The following is a 27,249-nucleotide window of genomic DNA, read 5'->3' as shown; positions in this document are numbered from 1 at the left end:
TTCCAAACCCCACTGGAGGACCCCAACCATGACCCTCTGAGCCCCCATGAGTTCCTGGAGCTCGGCTGGGTGGGAGGGAATGTTGTGCACTTGGAGAGATATCCATCCCTTTAGGTCAGTGCCTGCAGAGAGGAGTCGGAAAGCAGCACCTCCAGCTCCGCCTTCCCCAGCTGTCACTAGGAGCAACTAACCTCGGCAAAAAGTCAAAAGCTTGGGCACTGGCCTCAGGCAGGGAGCGACACTCTGGCAGTTCTAAGCTCCACCCCAAGCTGACCACTGAACAGCCAGGCTCCGCCTCCCACACGTTTTTTTTTTTTTTTAGTTTATCCCTCAGGATTTTGCACCACTCCAGAGCGACAATCCCCCACCCCCTCCGACTGTTGCTCCACGCCCGGGCCACGCCTTCTGCGCTCCTAAGTTCCGGCCTCATCCTATTGCTCCACACTCCTCCTCTCGCGCTCCAAGCCCGCCCTCACCCTTATTGCTCTAAACCTGGACTCTGCTTTCTGAGCTCCCAAGCTCCGCCCTCAGCCTAAAGACTACAGACCTGGGCTCCGCCTTCATTGTGTCTGAGATCCGCCCTCATTTCTGTTTCTTCTCTCCGGGTTCCGCCTCACGCCCGCCAAGCCGAACCCTCAGTCTGTTTTTCCACATCCGGGCTCCGCCTCCTGTGCCCTAAGCTCCGCCCTCAGCCTGTGGCTTCACACCGAGGCCCCGCCTCCCGCGTGTGCAGATCCTCTCCCAGCGCTCACCGTCCTTTCCGAAGTCCCACAGTTGCAGACGACCGCAGTGTACTTCACAGGGTAGGGCTGGGAAGCCGGTTGCTCCGGGGCAAAGGTGACAACCCGGCAAAGAAGTAGAGTCGCATTTCGGAGCGTCCACTCGTAACGCGGACCCTCACACACGGGGCCGGTAGTCGGGGGGCAGAGGAGCCCAGAGCGTCCTGGAGAGGTTGTAGGCGCGGGCGGAAGTGCCTCAGGAAGGCACTGCGAGAGGCACGGAGGGAACCCCTTTCCCAGACGTTAGAGTCGCCCCGCCCCCTCCGGGGACGCTTACCGGTCGCCTCCCGAAGGATCAATCTGGGATTGTTGCTAACGTTGCCTTAGGCACTGTTTGTCTAGAGCTTGTGGCTGTGGCCTTAGAAGGTAGGTGGCCTCTGGGCCATTGCGTTGTCCATGGAGCACACCTGACATGACTTTTATTGTGCCCAGGCTGGGCCTGGGCGGGAGCCCATCCACAGGCAGTGCCAGCAACATGCCAAATGCAGCAAGCACCAAGGCAGAGCCACGAGGCTACAGCTGTCTTCTTTCAGGCACCCCAGTTTTGTGCTGAACCTCAGTAGGCTTTCTTTTGTCAGGACCATGCAAAGAGCTGGACAGCAGCCATTCATTCAAGGAGCTCCCGAAACTAAGGGTGCTGTGAATTATATGTAGTCCCTGCCTCCAATGGTTTATTAAGATCACTTAAACCGCCTTGGAGATGACAAAAGTTAAGACTCACCATTTTACTTAGATTTGCCTCCAACCGTTATAACTTTAGGCTTCCTAATAATCCTGTTAACATTTTCCTGTCTGTATTATTTTTTTCATTCATTCACCAATTTTGTTTCATCCCAGCCAGGTTCTTTCCTCACTTGCTTTCCAGCATGCACTTGGACCTGCTGTAGACTCCACTCCCTTCAGTACTACAGCACGACTACTTAATCCTTAGAGGATGTGCAGCTCAACAAGGTGACTAGACACCTGCCAGGAGAACCTATTAAAAGATTTCATTTCCAGCCTGGTCTACAGAGTGAGTTCCAGGACAGCCAAGGCTATACAGAGAAACCGGAAAAAAAAAAAAAAAAAAAAAAAAAGATTTCATTTCTTGGGCATCCAGGTAACTGACCCACCAACACTCATCCTTTTTTTTTATTTTAATTGTATGTATATTGGTGTTTTGACTTATATATGTCCGTATGAACCCTTGGAACAGGAGTTACAGACAGTTATGAGCTGCCATGTGGGTGCTGGGAATTGAACCTGCCTCCTCCTTGAGAACTGCCAGTGCTCTTGAGCCATCTCTCCAGCCCCTGGATTATTTTTCAAGACATTCCTCATCTGTGCCTTAAAGACTAATGGAATTGTAACTTATAAGTATATCTTAAAGAACATTTTTTTTTTCATGGAAGAAAGGTTTATCACATAAGGAAATCATAGTCTAAAGGCAATTAAAATATTTTACGAAAAAGAAGCTCATGTGTCTGAAAGTTTTCATTTCCCGCATTATAGTATTTGAGAATTTTTGGAGACTTTCAGATTTTCAAGATTAGAACATTTAATTTTTTGGTTTTCTAATTTTTGTTTTCTTTGGAGATTTTTGGCAGGTTTACTTTCTACTACTTCCAGTTCTGGAAGGGGGTGTGTTAATATATTGCCTGTACCTCTCTCTAACTCCAAAGCTCAAGTAATTCTTTTTCCCCAAGAATCTTATATGCTGGAATTACAGGATTGTGACTTCGTACCTCCTTCCTATATTTTGATAAGACTTTGGATTTAGAGTTTGATAGTGACATGAGATAAGAATTTGGAGACTGTCAAAAATATATATGAGAACTTAGAAGTCTGGAGAGCAGAGTGTTATGAATTGAATTAGATTCTTTTCAACCTTATATATTAGCCTAGTATAGTGGCACATATCTGTAATCCCAGCACTTGGGAGATAGAAGTAGGAAAATTATAAATTCTCTGCCATTCTTGGATATATATATATTGAGTTTGAGGCCAGAGTGAACTTACATGAAACCTTGTTTCTAAATAAATAAATGAATGAATGAATGAATATGCAAAAAAAAATTTTTACATTCCCCAATGAGGTTGTACAGTTTCTATGGTTGCCCTCACAGACTAACATAGACATTGTCAAGAAAGCAAAATGGCCCAGGTGCATGGTGTATACCTATAATCCCAGAACTCAAGAGGCCAAGGCAAGGGGCAAGAAGATCTTAGGTTGGGAACTAGCCTAAGTTATATAATGGAACTATCTGAAAAAGCAAATGGGAAGGCAGTACTGAGGTCTAGAGAGATGGTTCCATGGTTCAGAGCTCTTGCTATGCCAGGCATGTTAGCACAACCTTTAATCCCAGTGTGCAGGACACAGAGTCAGGTTGATCTCCGTGATTGCAAAGCCAGTACATAGAGGGACTCTTTTAATCACCCCCACCCCAAATAACAACAACAACCACCACCACAACAACAGGCATTTCTTGTTCCTCTTGCAGAAGACCTAGCTTAAGTTCCCAGCCAGGCAGTGGTGGTGCACGCCTTTAATCCTAGCACTTGGGAGGCAGAGGCAGGTGGATTTCTGAGTTTCAGGCTAGCCTGGAGCCTGGTCTACAGAGTGAGTTCCTGGACAGCCAGGGCTACACAGAGAAACCCTGTCTCGAAAAAAAAAAAAAAAAAGTTCCCAGCACCAACATGGTAGTTTACAACCTTTTGTAACTATAGTTTAAGGGGATCTGATCCCCTCTTCTGACCTCCATGGGCACCAACCACACTTGTAAAATGCACATAGATAAATGTTGGCAAAACACACATGCACATCAAATCTTTAAGTTTTTTTAAAAGACAATACAGATTGGGCAATCAATTTGTAAAGTCTGTCTTTTACAGTCTGCTTTGAATATATGAATAACTCTAAACTCAATCAAAAAAGAAAACCCCGTTTAAAAATGAGAAATGATGCCAGGCAAGTGGCTGAAGTCTGTAATTCTAGCTATGGGGGAGGTTGAGGCAGGAGGGTCACAAGTTCATGGTCTACTTCAGCAACTTAGTGAGACCCTGTCTCAAATTTTAAAATGGAAAATGAGGACTGAGGGTATAGCTCTAGTAGAATACTTGAGCAGAGAGAGAGGAAGGGATGAGGGGAAGGAGTTAAAGAGATATTTCTTTGATGATATACAAACAGCAGTAAGAACATGGAAAGATGACTGCATAGTCATTAAGAAAATTCAAATCAAAATTTTACTAAAATATCCCATCAAACATATGAAGATGTCTGATAGAGAATGTTTTGAGGAGAGTGTGATGGGCTCCCTCATACACTGCTATTGGAAATGCAAAATGAGCCGGGCAGTGGTGGTGCACACCTTTAATCCCAGCACTTGGGAGGCAGAGGCAGGCGGATTTCTGAGTTCAAGGCCAGCCTGGTCTACAGAGTGAGTTCCAAGACAGCCAGAACTACACAGAGAAACCCTGTCTCGAAAAAAACAACAACAACATAAAAAAAGGAAATGCAAAATGATTATGCAAATGGTATTACAAAGAAAATCCCTTTGTAAAACTATGGGCTAGTTCTTTGAAAATGTAGTTACCATGTGACATAGAAATTCCACTCCTACATGTATAGCAAGGAATAAAAACATATGTCCACTCCAGATTTGGTACACAGATTATTTCTAGGGAGACATCTCAGTGATAAAGCACTTGCCTAGCACACATGAGATCATGGGTTCTAGCCCCAGCACCAAAAAGAAAGAGATTAAAACAAATTGGTATGGAGTAGAGACATAGCTCAGAGGTTAAGGACACTCACTGCTCTTCCAAAGGACCTGAGCTCAATTCCCAGCACTTACATGGCAGCTCACAACCATCTGATGCTGTCTTCTGGGATGCAGATGTACAATGTACATGCAGACAAAGCACCATTTACATAACATACATAAACAAATGGCACATGAGTGTTATAATATTATTTATCACTGGTAAACAGAAAATCAGAGTCAAGAAAATTAATCTTGGTATCTTGGTAGCATTCTAGATACAAGTCAAATTTAAATCAGTTCTATTTATCTTCCATGAAGAGATGCAAAATAAAATAGCAGTTATCACTAAGTTATAATTTTCTTATAGTGAAAGGCAAGCACACATGAGATCAAGTCACAAAAACTCAGGTGGTCTCTCCATTTTCTTCCAGGAACCAAACCCAGAACCCTATGCTTTGTAGACAAGCACTCTACCACTGGGCTCCTGTACCAACGCCTCTAGGAACTCATGGGAGGCCTCTGACTGTGTTACATGATCTTCATACTCACCTTCATTAACTAAGGAAACTATGTGAGTAAAAGAAATTATATAAAATTTTTCACTAAGCCCAAGTTATTGTGTATATATATATATAACTAGAGGTATCCAGATGTAGCACCAGCAAAGGTTCAATTCTGGATCCATTCTTGAGGATATGCAGATTCCACTTGGAGAAATGAGATAACCACTGAAATGGCCCCTGCCTTGAACTTAGTAAAAACCTTCACTTAGCTTCCATAACACTAGGTAAGCCTTTATTTTGGGGTCCCTACAAACAACATTCTTCTCTGACTTTAGTGCACAAAAGTCCCTTCTCATATATAAATATTGCTACTCACACACACCCATTGCTGGTGACACACCCATAGCCATGCCTCCCAGACCTCAGGGAGTACATGACCTGTAAATCATCGTTTTTCCAATATCCATACAGCTGCCCTTTTCTCTCCACTAAGAAAGATAATGCTGTGTAGAAGCCATGTTCAAAGTAGGATGAGGCATTTCTGGAGTTTGTTCTTAGCACAGATACCTTTGGGAAGACTCTTGCAAACATTTCCTTTTTTCTCCTACAGCTGTTTCCTGGTGCCTTTGCAAACCAATTCAGCACTACAGGAAAACAAGTCAGCCAAAGAAGTGCTTTAAAACTGTGCTGTAAAGCTGGGTACAATGCCTCATACCTGCACTTGGGAAGCTGAGGCAGGAGGACTGCTAAGAGTCTGAGGCCAGCTTGGGCTACAAGTGAAACTGTATCCAGAAAAAAAAAAGAAAGAAAGAAAGAAAAGAAAAAGAAAAAACACCCCCCCCCCAAAAAAAAAAACCCCAAAAACAAAACAAGGAAGAAACAGAATAGCAGGATGTCCTGGTGTCAGTGGCTCTTGGAGCACTCTAGTTTTCTCTACTCTGACTATATCAACAAACTAATTCCTTAGAACTACCGTGTGGTCATGTGACTAGCAGATGCCACAGAAATGGCTACTGTCTGGCCACCCGGTGTTACAGCCCGAGCTGCCCCACGCTTGGGGGCCAGAAATATTGAGAACCGCTCTAGCCCACGTTTGGGGGCCAAAATTTCAGACTGCTTTTTTTGTCAGTGTTGGAACCAGCACTGCCAAAAGCCTTGGGGACTAACTTGTTAGCCCATACTGCCCCAAGCTGCTCAGGTCCATGGGTCGGGGTTCAGCAAGAGAGAGAGTGAGGACAGACTTGAAGAATGGAGACCAGACAGAGTGTGATTCAATCCCGTTTATTCTTCAGTCTCTCTTCTTCTCTCCAAGTCCCTAGTTCCCAGTCCCTGGTACCTCCAAGTTCTTTCTCCAAGTGCTAAGTGCCTAATACCTAATAATAACTCCAAGTTGTACTCCAAGTTGTACTGAACTCTTCTGTCTGCCTCTTGCCTTTTATATGTCTCACTTCTAAGCCACGCCTCTAAGTCACACCTTTAAGTCATGCCCTTAGGTCTTGTTTCTAAATCTGATCTCTAAGTCACACCCTTAAGTCACACACCTTTAAGTCTCACACACCCAAGGGAAGATCCTGGGTATCTAAAACAAGATGTTATCAGAGTGTGCTCAGCTGTTATAGGCTATTGTAACCAAATCTCTTATCAGGGTGTATGGCTCAAGATGGCTGCAAGGATGATAGCTGCCTCTGTCGGCTCCCCACAACCCGGGAGAGGTTTTTCATGATTTTCTTCATGACTGCACATGCTTTTCTTCTTAATGCTTTGGCCTTGCCTACTTACTAGAAATGTCCAATCGCACACAGATGCTTTCTCTGCACTGTCCTCACTTGGTCCAGTTCCTCATTTGATGTCCCCATCTTCTCCAGATACTAATGTCACAGAGTGCTGACATAGGTAGAGTACACCTGTAGAAGATCCTTTCTCTAGCCTGAGTGTTGCCAAGGCTTTATTAGGAAAAGGCTTCCAAGTGTTACAGGCTGGGAGTTTAGCATGAAATTCTTGTCAAATAATCTCAATAAAGAGAATTGTTTGTCCCAGGCATTAACAATGATATTCCTCCTATTGCCTATCTCAGCTATCTTATGAAAGGGATCATAGTAATTATTTTCTTTGTGTTATTAGCCAAGTTCTGGTTTTTTTTCCCCACAAATTTTATTCTGCTTAAATGTCTTTGGGTAAATGCCTGTTCACATGATCCCTCAACATTGTAGGCCCTGCATCTAGACTGGCCAGAAAATCCACAGTCACAAAACCCAGTGAGGATCTTCTTCAAGGTGGGACATTATAAGGACACTACCCTCTGCTTTCTTCTCCCTTGTGGAATTTAATGAAAACTTGGCTCATCTTTTTATTTAGCTGAATACAGAGCTAGATTGTTTCTCTGAGTCCTGATAAGATAAAAACTATGTCCTTGGACAGTCTACACAGCTTCAGGTCCTTTGTCCACCCTTAGTGATATACCTGCATCTTTCTTTCTTGTCATGGTTGGAAGCTCGGAAGCACTGGAAGGTGAAGGTGCTTTGTAGAGAACATATTCTGTTTTCTAGTCTGACTACTTTTGTTCTTTCTCCTATCTCTTTTATGTTTTAGCCCAGGCTGTTGTAGGACTTGTCATCCTGTGGCCACTGCCTCCTGAGTGACAGAACTGCATGTGTATACCATGTAGTTTATGGATTTGTGCGTGCTCAACAAACACTCTACCAACTGAACATTATCCCAAACCTCTATTTTGCTTTCTTTCTGAGGGTCCAGGTTTTCAAATTGGCCAAGCTGCATGTTTGTTTGAAGAGTCACAGAATGTACTGGTCAATGCCACGGTACAATTTCCTTTCTTCAAAACTTATAATACAGTTGATTGTTGGCTTGCTTTGGTGAGAAACCAGGTAGTCCAGAAAGGAGATTGGGTCTGTTGAAGTCAATGGGATAATCTTTGTTTTTAGTCTGAGAAGTGCCATCTATTGGAGAGAAAGTTTCAATTGCCCAATGCTCAGAAATCTGAGAGAAAGTGCTTTCATAGGTGCTGGCTGGTAACTCAGACTGGCATGTGTCAGGGAAAGATAAGCTGGAGGAGGTAGGTTTGCCCTCTGGCCACGGGGTAGTGCTGAGGGCAGTAGCCTGCCAGTGTTTGGGTTTGGGGCAGTGCTCTTGCCCACCTCAATTCCTGTGATTAATTGTGCTCAGCTTTTTCTTCTCTGTTTGAGATAATCTTCTACTACTTGCAAAATCCAAACCAAACCAAAAGACAAACAAAAAACAAAGGAACAAAAATGCCAACAAACAAAACAACAGATTTATAGCTAGATTGTGTTGTTCTTTGAAAAAATCTTGAAATACGACCATTTCCTTCACTTCTAATCATCTGGACCTGAACAGCACCCACAGGTACTTGAATGCTGAAGGGCATCTTTTTGGTCTGCATTGAGAGAGTAGCTACACCAGGGTTTGGTGCATGGATTAATTCTGGGAGGTCAAATGACTGGTAAGACACCATTGAAATGACCACTGGCTTGGGTATAGTGAAAGTTGTCATTTGATTTTTTTTTTTTTATCTGTAGAGAGACTTTTTTCTTTACTGCTTCATTAGTGACAGTTTTCTTGCTGGTATAAGTGCTGTTTCTATTTCAGATTGTCTCCATGTTTTGGGAAGGCACTGCATTGCTTCTATAGCCTATTGTGGTAAAAAGCGCAGAGATAGGAAACTTTGTATCTATACAGCTGATGCTGGGCTCCAAGCAGCACTCATGTTGCCGCAGCTCTTTTGTGTAGCCTGGTACCAGTAGCTGAATATGCACCAGCCAGATGAAGCCCTGAGATGGTCCTCCGTTGACACTTCTCTTAATGTTAGAGATACATTCACTGGCTTGGACACAGGAGGCCGTCTCATTTGAATATCTGAGTCTTTAGGATGATTGGAGTCAGTATTGCTCAGGGTTAAAAGGCCTTCCACATAGGCTGATTGACATTAGAGTCCATGAGGGTTAAGGCAGAGTCCATGCTTCTCCCACCATGGCCTGCTTTCTTTACCTAGCCAATGCACGGGTCATCAAAACCAGTGTTTGCCTCACTTTCCAGCATATGATACGGAACTCATCCGTTTGGAAGCAAGACATATGTGAGGCATTTTTTTCTAGGATCACATTTAACTAAAGCCTTCCCCACAAATCAAGTTATTTCTTTTATAAATAACGTACAGCGACTTTTGCTCAGAAATTATAGAAGCAGCAAAACCATACTTCGTGAATTCATTTTCTAGTTCTGAGTTGGAGGAAGTAGGATACCAAAGAACGCTTGGAGGTACATACTACCAAGTTTAGTCACAGTCATCTGATTGGATGAAGAATGTTCAATCTTGTGAAATCCTCCAGACAGGTATCTCAGGATCTAACATTGGTTTTGGGAAGCTGGTCTAATATTCTTTGGATCACGCTACTTTTCATCATGTTGACCTCTGTATCAGTCTTGATGAAGCTATTCTTTCTAGAATAGTTTTCAGGTTCACAGTCTTGGTGCACTTGGACTCTAGACTTTAGTTTATCCTTTAGCTCTCTGCAGCAATCCACATTGGCCAACAGCCTGAAGATGCCTTTTGTGAGGGGACTTTTAATTTTTTAAAATTCAAACATCCAAACATATCCAAAATAGGTTTGGTGAGATGTCATTCTCACAGATTTATAATTCAGCATAGGGGAAGGCTGTGTGGGCAAGTTGTGCAGGGGAGTGCCAGGAGCCCACACAGAGGCCCAGTTCACAGCAGGTATGTTTAACACTCTTCTGACCTGCATTTCTCTGGTGATGGGCTGTCATCAGATGGGTGAGCTTCAGGATGAACTGGCACTGCATCTCTTGGACAGCTGTTCCATGAGGAAGGACTCCTGGGAGTTGGGAGGGGTTACAGAGTCCTTTGATTCTCATGGCAGGAGTGCAGTGTCTTGAAGTAGCTTGCTTAGATTCCATAGGATAGTTGATCAAAGGGAGTGGGTATGCTGCTTCAATTTCCAGGATTGATCCATAACTGGTTATCTTCTTTAAATCTGGTCACCCCTAATAGTGCTAAGTATATGGATGATGGACTAGTCTAAGGCTCCAGACTCTAATTCTTCTTCCCTGGCATTGGTAATTCCATGATAATCACATCATTTCCTGTGTCTGAATTCATCCCATTGTAGCTTGGCAGTTAACCCACTTCTGAGATGGTTGGTGAATATTTTGAGGTGAATACCCTTTGGGGGGTTGTTCTCTGTCTAGACAGGTTAAGACTGTAAATAATGTAAACCAAGATTATTAGGGATTTCCCGGGGCAGCAGAATTGTAGGGTAAGATACTAGGAAGGCTGAGAAAGCCAGTTGTCTTTGTATTCTGGAGAATTAAAAGTGGCTTGCATGTACATATCCTACACTCCCCCAGCCAAGGATAGTATGGCATGGGTGCTGTGTCTCCCACTTTATCCAAGGATGGTATGGCGTGGGTGCTGTGTCTCCCACTTTATCCAAGGATGGTATGGCGTGGGTGCTGTGTCTCCCACTTTATCCAAGGATGGTATGGCGTGGGTGCTGTGTCTCCCACTTTATCCAAGGATGGTATGGCGTGGGTGCTGTGTTTCCCACTTGGTATCCAAGAATGGTATGGTGTGGGTGCTGTGTCTCCCACTTTATCCAAGGATGGTATGGTGTGGGTGCTGTGTCTCCCACTTTATCCAAGGATGGTATGGCGTGGGTGTTATGTCTCCCACATTATCCAAGGATGATATGGCATGGGTGCTGTGTCTCCCACTTTATCCATGTAGCTTGCTGTCTACCATCAGCCAATTGTACTTTTTTTCAAAGTTGTTGTGGTATTTTATTTTGGCCACAGCAAACAGATCTGAATGGGAAAGGTGCCATCTTCCTCTAAGGACACTGTTAGGTTCTACATAGCTGTCCTCTTAAAGCAGACAGGCAGGAAACAGCAGAAATGTCCCCTTGACATTTCTGAAAGAACTTTCTGTGGCTTCTACAACTCATCTGTTTTGGCAGGGTTTCTCTTGATTAGAGGATATTCTTCCTGTTTTCAACAAATGTTTTTATTTTCTTCATCAGTTGCTTGTGGCCACATCAGGCCTGGACCTGTTTCTGATAACTTTGGAGCTGACCATACTAAGGCCATCTTGGGGGACCTATGGGAATGGGGAAAGGTAATTCCTTAATCCATGTCCTCTTTGGGCTGAGGGCATTGGGTTGGGGATCTAGTGGCAGCTGGGAATGTCAGGGAGGCTCAGAGGTCACTTCTATACAAGTTAGGAATGTAGATACCAGAAAGCAAAGTTATTGAGAGTTACCTGGGCTGAGGAGAGAATGTAGGATAAGAAGCAGGGAAGGCTGGAAATCCCTGTATGGTTTATATGGCCAATATTTATTGAAGCTTCAGGGCAACCAGTACATGTGTAGGGAAAGGTTGCACATTGGCCTCTGGACTATGGCTGTGGAATCCAAGGCATGAAGCACCCACTCTACTTTCTGGATCTTGCCATTTTTCTTGCCACCTGTACCTCTCAGGATCCAAAATATTGCTTCCATGAAGACTATCTTGCAATAAATCTGAGCCAGATTGAAAGGCTATGTGGCTACGTACACAGGCTAGTCGATAGAAGCACCAGGTTTCAGAACATAGTTGGAGAACACTGATATTCATTTTCCTCTGTTCCACCTGCAGGTGATCACAACAGGGTCTTGAAGGAGACCTTGCAGTAAATTGCATACACCCATGGACACACTCAGTGGGACTGGCTCCAGTCTTCTCTCAGGAGGGTTCCTCAGCCCTTTCCACACTGCAGCCCTGGCCAGGGATTTCAGACTTCCTTGGAATGTGACCAGCTGTGCCATTTCGGTGGTGGCCCCTCAGGCTTTCCTGGCACCCTTGGTGACCGACCGCTCACTGCTTCTTCACCCATATACGGAGCATCTCTGAGTTGGGTCCAGTCCTCATGTCCCTGTCCTCTTTTCTGTTCTCTTCACTCTGTCCATGCTGTTGCAGTCTGCACTCAGATCCACCTAATTCTTACCCAGATTACTGCAGTCACTTCTTCACTGGCTCCCTGTGATCCTCAAAGTATCTCCCTGATTATGCAGTTTTCAGCCTTAAGATACTTCCAGGCCCTGTGGTTTTTTAGTAGTGATCTCTGAGCTCTACAGTAGATCCTCTGGACTCCTGAGACTGAGCTTACTGTGCACGCTGCTCTGCCTCTGGGCTGTGGCTAGAGTGCTCCTCCTGGACCACTCACCTGGATCCCACCCAGGTTAGGGGCCCTGTGTTTGCCCAGCCAGGGCTCTGCAGACCTCTGTCTAGTAGGGGTGTTCTTCTTTGCCATATCTGTTTGTACTCAATGTATTTGTGTATCCTTGTGGGTTCTTATACTATGCACACATTCCTGGGTGCCATGGAGCTAAAGGAAGGAAGAAAAAGATTCAATGGATGCCCTAAACACAGGCTGGAGTGTTCACCAGGGTTGTCTTTTCTCCTGGACTGTTCTTACTTGGTCTCCTCTTCCTTTTATTTACCCTGTGCTGAGTCCACTGCTTCTGCCCAGAATGCTAGAGGCAATCAGGCTCCCAGAAGAAAACCCTGGGTGATCTACAGTTCGGCCTCATGGGCTGCTGCCACCACATGTTGAGGTTATGCTTTTTATTTTCCTCTTTGCTTCATGGTCTGGCTTCACTCTTCACTTGAAAAATTGCCAATTCCAGGCTGTCACGTACGAAACTAGAACAGAATTGCACAAAAATGCAAAATTAGCCTGGGGATGGCCCAGTGACAGGAAATTTGCCTTGAGTGCTTGTCAAGGCGTTGGGGTCTATTCCTGATACTACAAGTTAATAACATCAACAAACCAATGTTGGCCATTTCCCAGCTCTGCTTTAATCCTTGACATAAGGATAGAATCTGTCAAGTTTGTTCTGCATACTTGGCTGGCCCTGTACTCTTGGTTCCTGCCAGCAGCCAACATTTGCACTTCTCTGACCTTTCCAGACTCACATAGCTAGGTCCCAGGCACTGACCCTTGCTAGTTTCAGACTTGGGCTAGCCTTTCCCTGTCTACTACCTGAGTAAGCTTCTGTGAGCACCATAGTGATGCTGGGCCCTGCAGCATCCACCTAGACAAACAGATGCTGTTGTATTGTGACATGGAAAACAGAAATGTCCCTTCTCTTCTCTGTAACTCAGTTTCCCAAAGGCCAAATAAAGCTGTTTATCCCAAGGAAATTCCGCAAGAAGAACTGGCAGCCCTGAAACCTATAAGTGGGGGAGGATTGAAGCAGGAAAGGTTCTCCTACCGTTCTGGACAGCAGTGGTTCCATAAAGACCCCCTACCATCAGTCTAACTGGTGAGCACCCAGGGTGGATGGTCTCTGAAAGACAAAAAAGAGATCCATAGCAACAGACAAGTGAGAATCCTGACGAATTCCAGCTTATAGAACCTACTGCCACATCACATGGTTAAAGCAGAAATCTGCCCAGCACCAGTAACCCCCTCAGGGCAGATAAATCTACGCTAGCAAATTTGCTCCAGTGCCTATCAATCAAAGCACCAGACATCAGGGTTGGATGATCAGCCCTAGGGCTACAGTTGGGGCAGAAAGGCCCTGGCCATTGACCAAAGTCACTTCCCGGTCTAGGAAGGAATGGAGACAGGCCCTGGAAACACACAGTGGTTCCCCATGGCTGTCTAGCAAAGCGTCAGCCAGGAGGAATACATCAGCCTGAATACATCAGCCAGACTGAGGAAGATCTGTATATCCATGGCTCATACTCTCCCCTCAAATAGAAGATTGCACTGAAGGAAGCTGGAAGTGATGGGGAAGGAAGAGACTCCCAGAGGTATCAAACACTATGCCTTCCACAAACACAGTTAACAGTGGCTAACCCTTTGATGGGTGTGACCAGGAGGAAAAACTCACTTTTCATTGGCTCCCTTTTGCTTTGCTTTTGAAATTCCAAAGCGAATTCTCACCTGATTAAGTTGCTAACTGCTAAATAATCTCTCTTTAGACTTACAGAACCTGGAACATCTGATGGGCTTTGTAACGGTTTCCCTTAGTCTGCACTTCTGCTTATCAGCAACACAAAACACGCAAATGGTTGCGAGGCTTGAATTTTCAGAAAAGTAAATATATCTGTTTTCAAAAAATATGAGACTTGCTGGGCGGTGGTGGCGCACACCTTTAATCCCAGCACTTGGGAGGCAGAGGCAGGCAGATTTCTGAGTTCGAGGCCAGCCTGGTCTACAGAGTGAGTTCCAGGACAGCCAGGGCTACACAGAGAAACCCTGTCTCGAAAAACCAAAAAAAAAAAAAGAGAGAGAGAGAGAGAGACTTGCTGTAGGAGGTCAAGGTAAATTATGATGTTCCAACAAAATAAAATAAAGAAACACACACTTTGGATGGTTGATACCTTACTTTGAATGCACTGCTTTACCTTGGTCCTCACTACCCTAATACCCTCAGAGATCGACCAATGAGGTCATAGCCCCACCATCTCCCAAGATAGTCCTTAAATGAACCAGATTCCTTTTGTGCTGGGTTTTGTTTTGTTTTGTTTTGTTTTGTTTTGTTTTGCTAGCCTGATACAGTCTAGAGTCACCTGGGAAAAGGGAGCCTCAAGTGAGGAATTGCCCAGATCACTTTGTCCTTTGACCATGTCATGAGAGGTTGTCTTAATTGATGATTGATGTGGGTTTAGCCACTGTGAGTGGCACCATCACCAGAGAGGTGGGTGGGGCTGTGTAAGAAAGCTGTCCAATCATAAGCCAGTAGTAGCATGGTCTCTGTTTCATTCCTGACCTGACTTTCCTCAATGATGGACAGTGACATGGAAGCCTAAGCCAAATAAACCCTTTCCTCCCCAAGATGATTCTGGTCAGAGTCTTATCACAGCAACAGAAATAAACTGGAATATCTTCTTCTGAATAAGCTCTCAAATGCTGGCCTCTGAGTGATGAGCAGCCAAGCTCTGAACTCTGTAACTCAGTCGATCACAGGCTTCCACTGCTGGCCAGGTAGAGAAATGTCCCATGGAACAAACTCTGTCAGCTCTCTGCCTACCTCAGAAGTGGTAAGAAAAAAAGGTGATGCCAGACATGGCACAGGAGGCCAGACAACAAAATCACGCTTATCAGTTAATTAGCAAAGTCCTTTGTGGAGGTCAGGGAACCTTCAGGAGCATCATGGGAATGCAGCCTCCCCTCAGTTCTCCCAGGCTGAGCAGGCAAGGACTAAGGTTTGAGTTTCATCTTACACAAAAGAGACCAAAGTCACAGATCTTCACTGGAAAGCAAAGGCACAGCTGGAGGGGGACCCTGTATTCCCACCTCTGCTTAAGGTTCTCTCCCCACACCCATGTTCTTTATGATGAAGTCAAAAGAGGCCAGAAGCCGAGGAAGACCTGCCCAGCAAAGCTGATGAGCTGTTGTGATGGACTCTCTCCTTACACTGAGACATTAAGACAGACAAGAAGCAACCTTTACAAACCTGCAAGATGGGTTAGCAGATAAAGTTGCTTGCTACTAAGAGGAATTAGAACAATTGCAATTACAGCTTCTAACAATAGGAAGGGAGCTGCCACAGTTCCTGTGTCAAACAAGAGCACTCTCCTAGTAAGGATGCTTAATAAAGCAGACTGCCCCCTCATTAGCTGCTCCATTGGTGTGACAGCCCTCCCAGGCATGGGGGCAGGGTAAAACCCACTCACCATGGTGAGTTGGAGTCCCCATCTCTTACAAACTTCCTTTCCTTCCCACTCTGCTGTGGGAACTGGGGTAGAGGGACAATTCTCTCTGCTAAGCCCTCAGGGATTTGTCTAGCTGGAATTCCTGTCTCTGACCCAGGCCAGCACCAGAGCAGCTATTCTCCTGGCACTGTGAGGTCCTGGCATACCATGAATCTGAGTCAGCTTCTCAACTCTCAGGCAGTGGATTATCCTATGCACATGTCGTGTCATGGACCTGTCTAGCAGCCTGTCCCTTGCCCTGGGCTCCAGCTTGGCCACATGCAAGGGATGAAGGACCTACCACCCTGGTCCATGACCCAGCTGAGACTACTGTGAAATGAGAAGCAAGGGCACAAAAAGTCCAAAACATGAGAGCCTGAGGCAAGAACCCTACCCCTGAGCAGCCAAACCTAGTCCTTTCCACTTGAGGAAACTGAGGCCCAGAGAATAGCTCACCTTGGGACACACAGCTAGCTGACAACATACTTAGGACAAGAAAACAGGTGTCTGGATCAATCCCTGGCTCCTCCCCATAAGTTGCCTTGGCTGCATGTTGTATGACAGTCCCTTCTCTTCTGGCAGGGAGGAGGGAACAACTGATTAGTGGCTGGGGACCAAAACCTTTCAGGCTGCTGGCCAGGCACCCACCCTGCCCCACCCACCCCAACAGGCTGACAGCTGTTGCCATTTCAGAAAGGAGGGAAGGAATCAGCAAGGCTGAGAATCTTGTCAATATTCCTCCCACGGCTCTGATTCAGACCTTCCACAACCTTCTGAGAAGCATGCACTTTCCACATAGACCCCCTTCCTCTCAGCAGGAGGCTGAGACAGGGGGCCCTCAAGGAGGTAGGCTGAGGAGGAAAGGGGGGAACAGGAGGAGAAAAGAGGGAAGAGGAGGGTGGGTGTCTCTCATGCCTGCCATAAATGGTAAAAAATGGAACACCTTGTAAGCTATGCTCCTCTCCTGAAGACATCTATCTACCTTCCTTCCCCCACCCTTCTAGCTATACCCAGCCTCCCTCCAAGCAGCAGGGACCAGTCAGGCAGAATGTCCTAAATGGCTTGGACATCACAGAGCTGCTGTGGAGTTCCAGCTCTGATTTGGGTCCGATGGGCTTCTGCCACAAGCTTGAACTACTTCCCTTGAGAAGGAGTGGGCAGAGCCAAGCTTCAGGATGCACCTGGCCTCCTATGGAAAGCTAAAGGCACAAGAACCTCGCCACCCACCACTGTGCTCTCCTGAGAAGACCTCTGACGATAGGCTCCCTCAGGCACCCAGACAGTCACCTTGCTGTCCTGACCCCTCCCTCAGCAACAGAGCCATCCCCAATGTCATCTTCATCTGAAAGGGTTTTCTCCAACCAGTCAACCCCAGGTCCTGAGCATCCTTGCACACAGAGAATGTCCTGACCTTTGCTTTCACCCTTCTCTGGCTTCCTCACTGGCCTGATTTTTCTGCCTGCCTCACAGTGCCACAAATCCCACTGTTCCTTCCCATCCATGGTCCCCTCACCCATGGGGACCTATTTCCCACTCCTTGATCCTCCAGACCCCGAGAGCCTTCCCTCCCTGCCCTTTAGCATCTGCTGAGCAGACCCCACAACTCTGCCAGGCTCGGACCATATGGCCCTGCCCCAAGCCACCGCTGCTCCCCAGTGGCTTCTCTCACACTTCAGCCTTCCCAGCTATCCTGCCACCAGCCTTTGGTATGGCAGTTCTCAACATTCCTAATGCTGTGACCCTTTAACACAGCTCCTCATGTTGGGGTGAGCCCAGCCATAAGATTATTAGTCTTTTGATATTCATAACTGTAATTTGCTACTGTTATAAATCATAATATAAATATTTGATATGCAGGAAATTTGATAGGTGACCCCCTGTGAAAGGGTCATTCGACCCCTAAAAGGATCTCAACTCACGGCATGGGTCAGAACTGCACCTCTGCTTGCTGTGCCCTCACTTACAAAAGTGATTTCTAGAGACACAAATACAAAGGGCCATCAAAATGAGAGAGAAAATGAGCAAGATGATCCTGACCAAAGAACGTAACTACTGAGCTTCCAGGAAGCCGGAGCAAGCAAGAAATCACATGGTTGTACAGTAATACATGCAGTGATGAGGACCTCCTATGTGTGGGGGACAGTATGTGGGAGCTTAGGCAAGACTCAGACCATCCATGCCCTGCTGCCTCACAAAGAAGGAAGGAAACCGTAGGTTCGACTCTGGGGATCTATGGAGGAGGGACGGCTTTACCTAACAGACTATAGGTACCAGCTTTTACTGGTGGGCCACACCACCTTCCAGACTAGACAGTTAAAGATAGGTGGGGTTCTCCCAAGAGGCCTTGAATCCCCTCTAGTCCTCAGGCTTTGCTGTGCTACAGCACCCATCAGGACTGATGGTTCTATAATTGAGCACACACTAGGACTGCAGATGGTCAGCTGTAAGGCATGTTGAAGGGCCCCAGGGTAGGACTGTAAGAAAGCCATGCCTCGAACAGGACACCAGGTAGACTTACCAGGGAGCTGACCTAGGGGTGGACACCAGGAATGGCTGTGAAGAAGGGGTTAAGATACCAGGATCTGCAATAGTGGTTTATAAGGAATTGCCCTTCAAAAGGTGTTCTAGTTTGAGGGGCCCTAAAAATACCCTCCTCTGTAAGACTCAGACCATGTGTACATCCCAGCAGAGCAACAAACACAAGTGGAAGAGAATACTAGAGCCATTTCCCACCCAGAGGCAGGTCGGGGAGGCCCAGACTATAAAACAGCCAATAGCCAGTATGCTCCCTCTGGGTCTCAGCCTCCCTCTCCACTCCTGGCCTCTCAAAGGATGAAGAGGACTGATCTCAGGGATGAACAGGGCCTGTCAGTCTAGTGCCACATGCATTCAGAGGTAAATCACTGCAGCTGGCATCTGTTGCTTGGCCAGCCAGCTGCCCTCTCCAATTTCTTAGTGTCCACACCATCAGTCTCCTTTGGGGAATTTACCACCACCCCAGAGTGGAAGGTCTCATTCAACCAACCAAGGCACTCTGCTCTAGTGCCAAGGCTGAGCACGTGGCCATGCCAGACCCTCTCCTGACAGCCATGCCAGACCTTCTCCTGGGAGGCTGACTCCCAACAATGAAACACAAAGCAACAGGAGCACACCTATCCAACAGGACGAGGGGTCAGCCCATCAGTACCCTGATACTCAGTACTAAGGCAGCTGTGGCTCCCACCCAGTGTGGCCTATGGCTCAGCTTTCCTTCTGAACCTGTGAACTACTGCATCTTTTCACAGACTGTGGAAGATCCCTAGAAAGGAGAATGAGGTGCTGATCCCAAAAAATGAAGACGTTGGGCCAAAAAAAAAAAAAAAAAAAAAAAAAAAGTTCTACACTGTCCCCTGGCTGGTGAACATCACCATTGTGATTTGTTCTTAGACTATTCAATCCAGGGGTGTTTTCCTAAGGAGAGGGTATGCTGCGTCAGCCTGAGAGCTTTTGCTCATCTAGAGTCCACTGAGAGAAGCAGAAGGAGATGGCAGCTTATGCCCCAGAGCCATACACACTCATGGAGTAAACTGCAAGAAGCATGTAACTTATATAGAGAGATTTACATTTACACTTACATGCATGCATGCATATACTGTGACAGTGTCAACTGTTTTATACCCAAGTAAATATATAACATATATGCTCATGCTCATATATATTTATATATAGACTGGGCTTTGAAATGAATTTCTGTTTCCCCTTCAAAATTCATGGGTGGAAATCTTAACCCCAATGTGACAATGTAAGAAGGCAGAATGACTAGGCTATGAGGGTGAAGCCTTCAGGAATGGAATTAGTGACCTTATTTTAAAAATGTCCCACCCTCACAGAGACTAAGATGAAAAAACAGCAGCCTGAAATGTGGGTGCGAGCTCTCAGAATACTACTATGCTGGCCCATCTTTAGACTGTTAGTGGATTTGCCTACAAATATGTAATCTACTCTGACACCAGGGCTCAGTGAAGATGAGTGGTATGCCAGAGCACATCCCACCCAGCCAGGGTCACTTAAGTACAGGCCACATGGACACTGGGTGAGTACAGGGAGCCAAGCTAGCATATGATCAAGCAGAACTGGGGACGAGAGTATCTGTGCTGACCTACGGGTGTCCCTCACATACAGTCTGAGAGTCTGACCCAGAGAGTCACAGAATTCAGCCCTCAGCCTGGCCTCCTGTCTACATAAAGGCAAGTCTAATCTTATTTCCCTTTTTGAAAGTTTCTCATAACCAACTCTTAACTCCTAACCTGACCAGAGCCATGGATCCGGCCACTGTAGTTAATTCTGACTCCCCACAAACACAGACACTGGGGCAGAGAACAGCAGGCAGGCTCTCCATGTTCTCAGCAATTGCCATGCAGTGAGAAGCTCAGGGCCTGCACCAAAGGCCCCAAAGCCAGACTTCAAGGCAAGAGAGTCAATCCGGCAGCCTGCCCAGCAGAGTCAATAGCTCTGGGAATGAAGTAGTGGAGGCAGTGGTACTTTCTAGAACCCAAAAGTGCATGTGGCTGGATAGAATATGCAGGCAAATCTCTGGAGGATGAGACCCAAAGAGAATGTCTGAGGGGATCCTGTTGGCTAAAGGGTTATGCCAGTTTGAGGCCAAAGGTGTCTTACCCCCAGAAGGAATCTCTCTTCTAATAAGTCTGAATAGCTATTTAAAGGGTGTGACTCATATCAGACCATGTCCCGTGCATACCACTACTCTGTAGCCCACTGTCCAGCTATGAACCAACACGCATGCACTGAACTGCTATGAGTGAGAAAAATAAAGTTGTAAGACAAACCTAAGCTCTTGAAAAGGCAAGTAGGTAAATGTTAGCAGTGGGGGCAGGGGTCATAGGCAAAAACACAAAAGCAAAAACTGAACAGCTCTGATGGTAAATCCCACTGTACTGAGGTAACTGACATACAGTTGTGACGTGGGGAGACAGGAAAGCAGTACTTTTTTTTTTTTCGTCTTGAATATTCTCATAAAGAGGCACAAAGTGTCTCGTGAAGCTTATACTGCATACAACTGACAACTACAAAAGTCCCTAAAGACCACATGTGGCAATTTTTTATCCCACTTTCTGGAGCTGGGGCTGGGAGAAGAAAACAAGCTGTCAACTGAATCATATACCACATGTGTGCAAACTGCCCCTGTCACTACAGGACCACCCATTGTCCAGCACAGACCCAAGAAAAGCACAACTAGAAGCTTATTGGGGAGGAGAGTTACATCAGGAGGATCTCCTGGACAAGGTCAAAGAAAGAATGTGGGCTTTTAAGGTTCAACAGACTGAGTTCATATCTCAGCTCCACCACTGCTAACCTAGTGACCCAAGGCAAAATCCCTCCTCCTCAGGCCTTCATCTCCTCAGAGGCTAAATGAGATAGCCCTGGATATTCCCATTAGGTGCTGGAACAGGTAAGTTGACCAGGCAGCGACCCACATGAAACCCAATCAAGTGGCATGGTAACACCCTCCATCATCATACCGTGCCAAGGGGTAGCTGTGGGTTCTCTCTGACTTCCATATGTACTCAGTACAGGTAGAGTAGGCAAACCCTGGGGATTAGGCAAAGTGGAGAAAAGTTCAAAAGTCTTTGCTTAACAAATGGTGGGTAAGACCTTCAAATATCACAAAACAACCCCTGACATTAAAGATGATTAAGCGTGTAAAGGAATATGAACTATTCATGGATTGAAAGACTTGGATACAATTTACATAATTCACATTCACAAATAAATACAGAGATGAAGTCCTCTGGAGTTGACAAACACATTCAATTAAAGAACAGCTAATTAAAATACCAAGGAAAGGGTACTGACTGATTTCAGGTAAAAACTATTTAAACTGATTCCAGCATTTATGCAGAAGAACAAGGGGCCAAGAAGGACCAAACTCTCTTGAAAAACAAGAGACTTGCCTTGCCATGGAGACTTAGAAAGTTATAGTACCACACACACACAAAAAAAAGACCCAGGCACATATGCAAAACTAGGTAGTATCATGTATCTGTAGAAGGAAGATATCTAATCAATGAAGCTAGAATACACAGGAGGTAAAAATCAGAGTTCTGTCCTGTGTCAAATAATATGAATAATAATCCACATGCATTCAGGTCTTAAATACATGAATAGAAACTTTGAGAAACATAAAAGCTCCTCCTCACTTAAGCCAGCAGTTCCTGAGTGCCCATGTTATAACAGGCATTGTAGAATTATTAGGATGTGAGGGCACCATGAAATAATAGAGAAAGTCCAATTTAACAAAAGAAACCAGCAATTTTGATTTTCTCTTTATCTAAAGATTCCACAAAGAAAATAAAAACAAACAAAATTTAAAACTAGAAGCTATAAACAGTGTTGTGGTGCATTCAACTACTGACAAAAATTAGTACACAAACATAAAGCTAAAAAGTAATAAAAAGCCCCCACAAAAAAACAAAAAAAAAACCCAAATTGATAGAAAAGTAGACCTGATTCAAAACAGGGAAAGAATGGTTAGTTAACATGTAAAAAGATGTCTGTGTCCTGGTACCTGAGAAGCTAGGTAAGGCCACTGCAGCATCTCACGCCTGCTGGTTATTACTTAGTAGAGACTAGCTACAGAGATATCAAAGCTAAGCAAGTTGTCCTTGAATTTTGATAGAGTTAGGTGACCAGGTGAGACTGGGATCCAGGTGGTAAGGGAGAAGACAGTGATAAACTCTTCAGTGTGTCGTGTGTGTGTGTGTGTGTGTGTGTGTGTGTGTGTGTGTGTGTGTGTGTGTTTGATGGAGGCCACCATGACAGGTCTTGCTGTGTAACTTGGCTGCAAGCTGTTGTGGTGAGTAATTGGGCTTTAGAGCCATGCTCCCTTTCCCTCCCTTCACTGGTCCTCCCCTCCCCCACTGAGATGTGCCTGCCCCTTTGGTTCCAGTGAAGAAGCTTTGAATCTGGGCTAAACCCTTCCTACCATGCTGTCTCCACTCCTTCAGCACTTTTACCTGCTCCACTCTACATCAAGCTGAGGGTCACCTGCCTAGAGGAGGTCCTCACCTGAGTACAGCATGAGGACCCACCCATCATCCCCGCATCTGTCCAACTCCCAGAAAGCACTGGCAAGTACAAGGGGAACCATTCCCCTTCTGCTAGAATCCCCATTCTTCCTAGGATCTGCACCCAACTTCAGCATGTCATGTGGTAGTGGCATTTAAGAAATGTTTCTTTAAAATTCTATTTGCTCTAGTTTGTGGTTTGTCATAGGAATTCTGAAAATACTAAGTAATTAGAGTGTCAGGGAGTGGGATAGTAAAATTCTCTTCTCTTCCAGGGAAGAGTTCTAATTAGGAGCAGGTTGTAAGATCTCTAACTTCTAACCTCACACTAGAAAGGGCAGGTGCATCAACAAACTGCTGCCATGCTTGTAGAAAAGATAAATGTATTTGGTTTATTATAAACGTATTCCAGATCCATGCTGTGTGCATGACACAGACCATGGCCTACAAAGAGGTCTCCCTGCCCCAAACCAAGCTAGAATCATTCTGAAGGTATCACAGGCAGTTTTACCACCTGTGGCCAGCAGGCGGCGAGATGAGAGTCTCCAGGAGCCCAAGCTGCTGAGTGATAGTCACTGGTCAGAAGGCACTAAATATCTATGCCCACAGAGTCTTTATATAATTAATATGTGTGCAGTGGGCAAACCAAAACGGTTGGATGAAACTATGAAATAGAAAACAGAAGGTTGGAGCAAACAACAAACATGACAGCACTCGTGTAGACGGAGACACCAGGGAAACATACAGAAGTATTTGGTGGACACAGATCCTGGCAAAAGAATGGAAAGAGCATAAGGCACTGGCCCACAAGACAGTGACAGAGTAATTCTTAACATTCCAATGGTTCTTGTCACCAGAAAGTGAATCAGAATATCTGACCCAGCTTTCCTAAAACACCAACCATGTGACCGGTAACACTAATCATTACAGTGCCCCTCTCCCTGACCCCACTCACTATCCCAACCCCAACTATGGAAATACCCACCTCACCTCAGACCAGTCTCACAGGAAAAGAAACCAACACACTCAGGTGACTCCTTGACCCCGAGGGTATCACAGAGCTAAGACAGTAAGGACCATGAAGAAGACGATCCATCCTAACAGCCTGGAATGGAGAAGAAGCCCCAGTCTTAAGAGACACATGAGTCGCTCAAGGTCACACAAGACTCTAACAAAGAACAGAAGGCAGATGAGACTCACACTTCTTCCTTCGAAGCCAGAAAAGTTGCCCTCTCCACACACACACACCCAAAAGTTTTTCTTAAAAGTGGATCACTCCACAGGAGATGCATACTACTGCCATGCAGCCTCCCTGAGGATGTCTTTCTCTGGCCCCCAGGCTCTTCCTGGACCATGCTTGGCAGCTGAAGGCCTTGAGCCAGTGGCAGGATGGAGCCTGGGGATGAGCTAAACATCTGTGCTGAGTAGTCTGAGTTCTGGCGAAAAGAGACGGGGGAGGCAGTAGTGAGGATGAAAGAAGCAGATATGAATTATGTTTTCATCCAGTTTGTGTAACTAGGAAGTACTTGTGCATGCACAGTCACCAGTATCACACATAAGATAGGATATTTCCAAGCCAGCCCATCCATTGACACTTTCTCTAGAAAAATTCATCTCCCTTTGTCTTTTTCTCATCCTGGAGCCTTCTGGAGCCTGGGGAACTGTTGCCAAACTGCTGGCTGCCCAGTCCACAGCAATCCCTCAAAAACAGCAGCCTGCCCCGCCCCCATCCTGTATTGTTCTTCCTCCTCTTCCTGGGAACCAGTAAGTGAGCAGGAGACTGTGACCTCCACACCCCTTTCCCACTCCCACCATGCTACAGACTGTGGCTGCTTTCAGCAGCAATAGAAGAAACTCAGAAACCACCCGCACTGTCCCCCACCAACACAGGGGCACAGCTGCGCGGTCTGACTCACACCCACTGATGCAGGTTCCCTGGTGCAGGTACTTCAATGTGCCTTTCCTTAGGAGAAGGAGGCAGTAGCAAACTTTGCCATCTTTCTAGAAGCAGAGCATGTCTCTCCTGGAAGATTGACAAGTTGAAGCCTCCATTCAGCCATGGACAAGAGGGAAAAGGGAACAGAAAGCTGCAGGGGTTGGGAGGGTGCTGCAATTTTTAAAAGCACTTACCTTTGGGCAGAGAAGGGTAAGACAGCGCGAGGAGGAAGCAGAGGATATTCGTAGTGTGAAAAGCAAGAAGAAGCAGCAGAAGACTCAACCGTAAGGACTTACCCAGAATATCACATTGAAGGGGAACATCATGTGCTTCAAGCAGCTGAGACAGCCCCTGGCCAAGCTGCACTTCTTAAATTCTTGGTGGAACACAAAGGACAGGTCCAGGTAAAACCCACGTACTTGCTGCCTTTGGGCTCACTGTACTTGTCAGTCTTAATGCCGGCCTACGTGTGGCTCTGATCCGAAAACCAACGGTGCCTTAGAAAGCGCCAGCCATGAAGCCGCGGCCAAACAGGCAGCCAGAGGTGGATGACTTGGCAAAGTCCGAGTCCTTACTGTCCAAAGATGGACTCCGGTGGATCGAAAAATCCTCATTACTCGACCTCTCCATGCTCCCCTCATTCCCTGGAGGCACGAGGGGTGGGGTGGGGTGGGGTGGGGGGAACATTGCTCCCAGAGTGGGACGGCGAGGGAGCACCCCGATCGGGCACGGGTTCTGAGCGAGCGGGCTTTGAAGCTTTGCACGCCCTCTCTCTGCACCTGAGAGCACTAGCGGAGTAACCAGCTAGGAGAGAGGTTATTCCCTCTGGGACGGCGCCCCGCTCCCAGCCTTAGCCCGCTAGCCCTGGAGGGCTCTGAGGCACCGCTATAAGCATGCTTGGGGAGCCGGCTCACCTGCATAACTAGGCTTCTTTGGAGAGGCTGCACCTCGGGCTGAAGCGAAAGGGTGCCAGGATTCAGGCTCCGCAGGCACACCTCTTCCAGCCCAGGGCCCCACCACCTTGCAGGCATTAGGCCTCCCTTGCTCTGTGACTTTGAGGAGCCTCTGCAGGCTCTGGGCTGCCTGGGTGGGCCATGGGCAGAGAGCCTCAGGAACCGCTGCAGCTGCAACCGCTGGGCTTACCCTGCAAAATCCCAACCCTGACTCAGACTCTGAAGTTGCCTACTGTTCCTTCACTGGTGTCTGGGCCCCACCCCCTGCTTTACATCCGACCAATGGGGTCAAGGTTTGTCTGGCTCTGGTAGGAGAGCTTCACTAGCATTAGCGGTCTGCTTGTGTGCCTAAACTAGTGTGCCAGAGCCCTTCTAAATGTCGAGGGCTCAGTGGCTGGAAATGAACTAATACCTCAAAGGGAAAGCACTGGTCTCTTGCCCCAGCAAGGGCAGCAAGTAGATGAAGAGAACTGGAGACAGCAAGAACCCAAGGAAGCCAGAAGATAGGTCTAGGAAAAAAGGCTGGAAGAAAAGGAAACGGCCGGGCGGTGGTGGTGCACGCCTTTAATCCCAGGACTTGGGAGGCAGAGGCAGGCGGATTTCTGAGTTCAAGGCCAGCCTGGTCTACAGAGTGAGTTCCAGGACAGCCAGGGCTACACAGAGAAACCCTGTCTCAACCCCCCCCCCCCCAAAAAAAAAAAGAGAAAAGAAAAGAAAAAGAAAACGAACCACACACACACACCACGCTTTTGCACACGTGGGAATGGCTACTGAGCACCGGTAGAGAAACTGCAGCAGAGATGATAGGTGTAGGAAAGCTCCCTCTGGCCTCCACGGGGCATGCCTCCCTCCCTGTCCACTCCAAGAGACTCCTGCAGCTGCCCAAACCCCGTCTCCGTGTTCCCTAGTGGGACAGCAGGCTTCAAGGGGCAGGCGGCTCAAGTGGGGCACTGCTTTTGCCAGTAGTAGAGCAAGGTAGTGATGCTTTTGGTCACACCCAGGTCCTCGGAGCCGAGGTCAGAGAAAAGACTGGAGAAAAGCCTGCCAGGGGAACATCTAAAACAGCCTTTGATCCTCTTGTAAAGCACTGCAAGAAAGACAGCCTCCCCTAGGCTTATGCAGAAGTCTGCATTGATGCCCTGGGGCCACCACCGCAAAAGATAAAAACTAAAAGACTGGGGGTGGGGGTGGGGGGGGGAGTGCAGAGACCGAATCTCTCCTTTATGCAATGAATCAGTGTGGGAGCTAAGTTTTACCAGGCTCCCAGCATCTAACAAGGAGCTCAGGCTCTGGCAGGCACTCCATAGGGTCAGCTAGATGGATGATGCCCTTCCTAGGAGTAGAGATGTCGACCCTGGAGCCCGCAACCTGGGCTCCAAGCAGGAGGGAGCCCTTGAGGAAACACAGGAGTGTTACTGCCTGCCCTCTAGGCAGCAGAAAATCTAGTTAGGAGAGGAAGTTACTAGAGGCACAGATCGACTCAGATGGCTGTGCAGAGAGGGGTATAGTGATTCTAACTAGGGGGACTTCACCT

General features: G+C 46.6%; 2 long non-coding RNA genes across 8 annotated transcripts; one reads left to right on the top strand and one right to left on the bottom strand.

Annotated features, from left to right (window-relative positions):
* Positions 1-463: 463 nt before the first annotated feature.
* LOC143439770 (uncharacterized) lies at positions 464-13,241 on the top strand. 7 transcript variants are annotated; one of them, XR_013107816.1, is made up of 7 exons: positions 465-803; positions 1,617-1,878; positions 4,954-5,093; positions 5,636-5,809; positions 8,398-8,503; positions 11,100-11,194; positions 11,713-13,241. It is a non-coding gene; the product is annotated as an uncharacterized LOC143439770 (long non-coding RNA). The 7 variants fall into 7 exon arrangements; XR_013107810.1 differs by having other exon boundaries at positions 464-803; positions 8,398-11,194; XR_013107815.1 differs by having other exon boundaries at positions 466-803; positions 11,100-13,241.
* Positions 12,630-25,391, bottom strand: LOC143439790 (uncharacterized). Its single transcript, XR_013107828.1, has 3 exons — positions 25,059-25,391; positions 13,332-13,406; positions 12,630-12,759 (listed from the first exon to the last, which is right to left on the bottom strand). It is a non-coding gene; the product is annotated as an uncharacterized LOC143439790 (long non-coding RNA).
* Between the last annotated feature and the right edge of the window lie 1,858 nt (positions 25,392-27,249).

Source organism: Arvicanthis niloticus, chromosome 1 (genome assembly GCF_011762505.2).
Source record: "Arvicanthis niloticus isolate mArvNil1 chromosome 1, mArvNil1.pat.X, whole genome shotgun sequence".
Taxonomy (NCBI): domain Eukaryota; kingdom Metazoa; phylum Chordata; class Mammalia; order Rodentia; family Muridae; genus Arvicanthis; species Arvicanthis niloticus.
The sequence above is the reverse complement of the archived record's forward strand: the minus strand, read 5'-3'. Positions and strand labels throughout refer to the sequence as shown.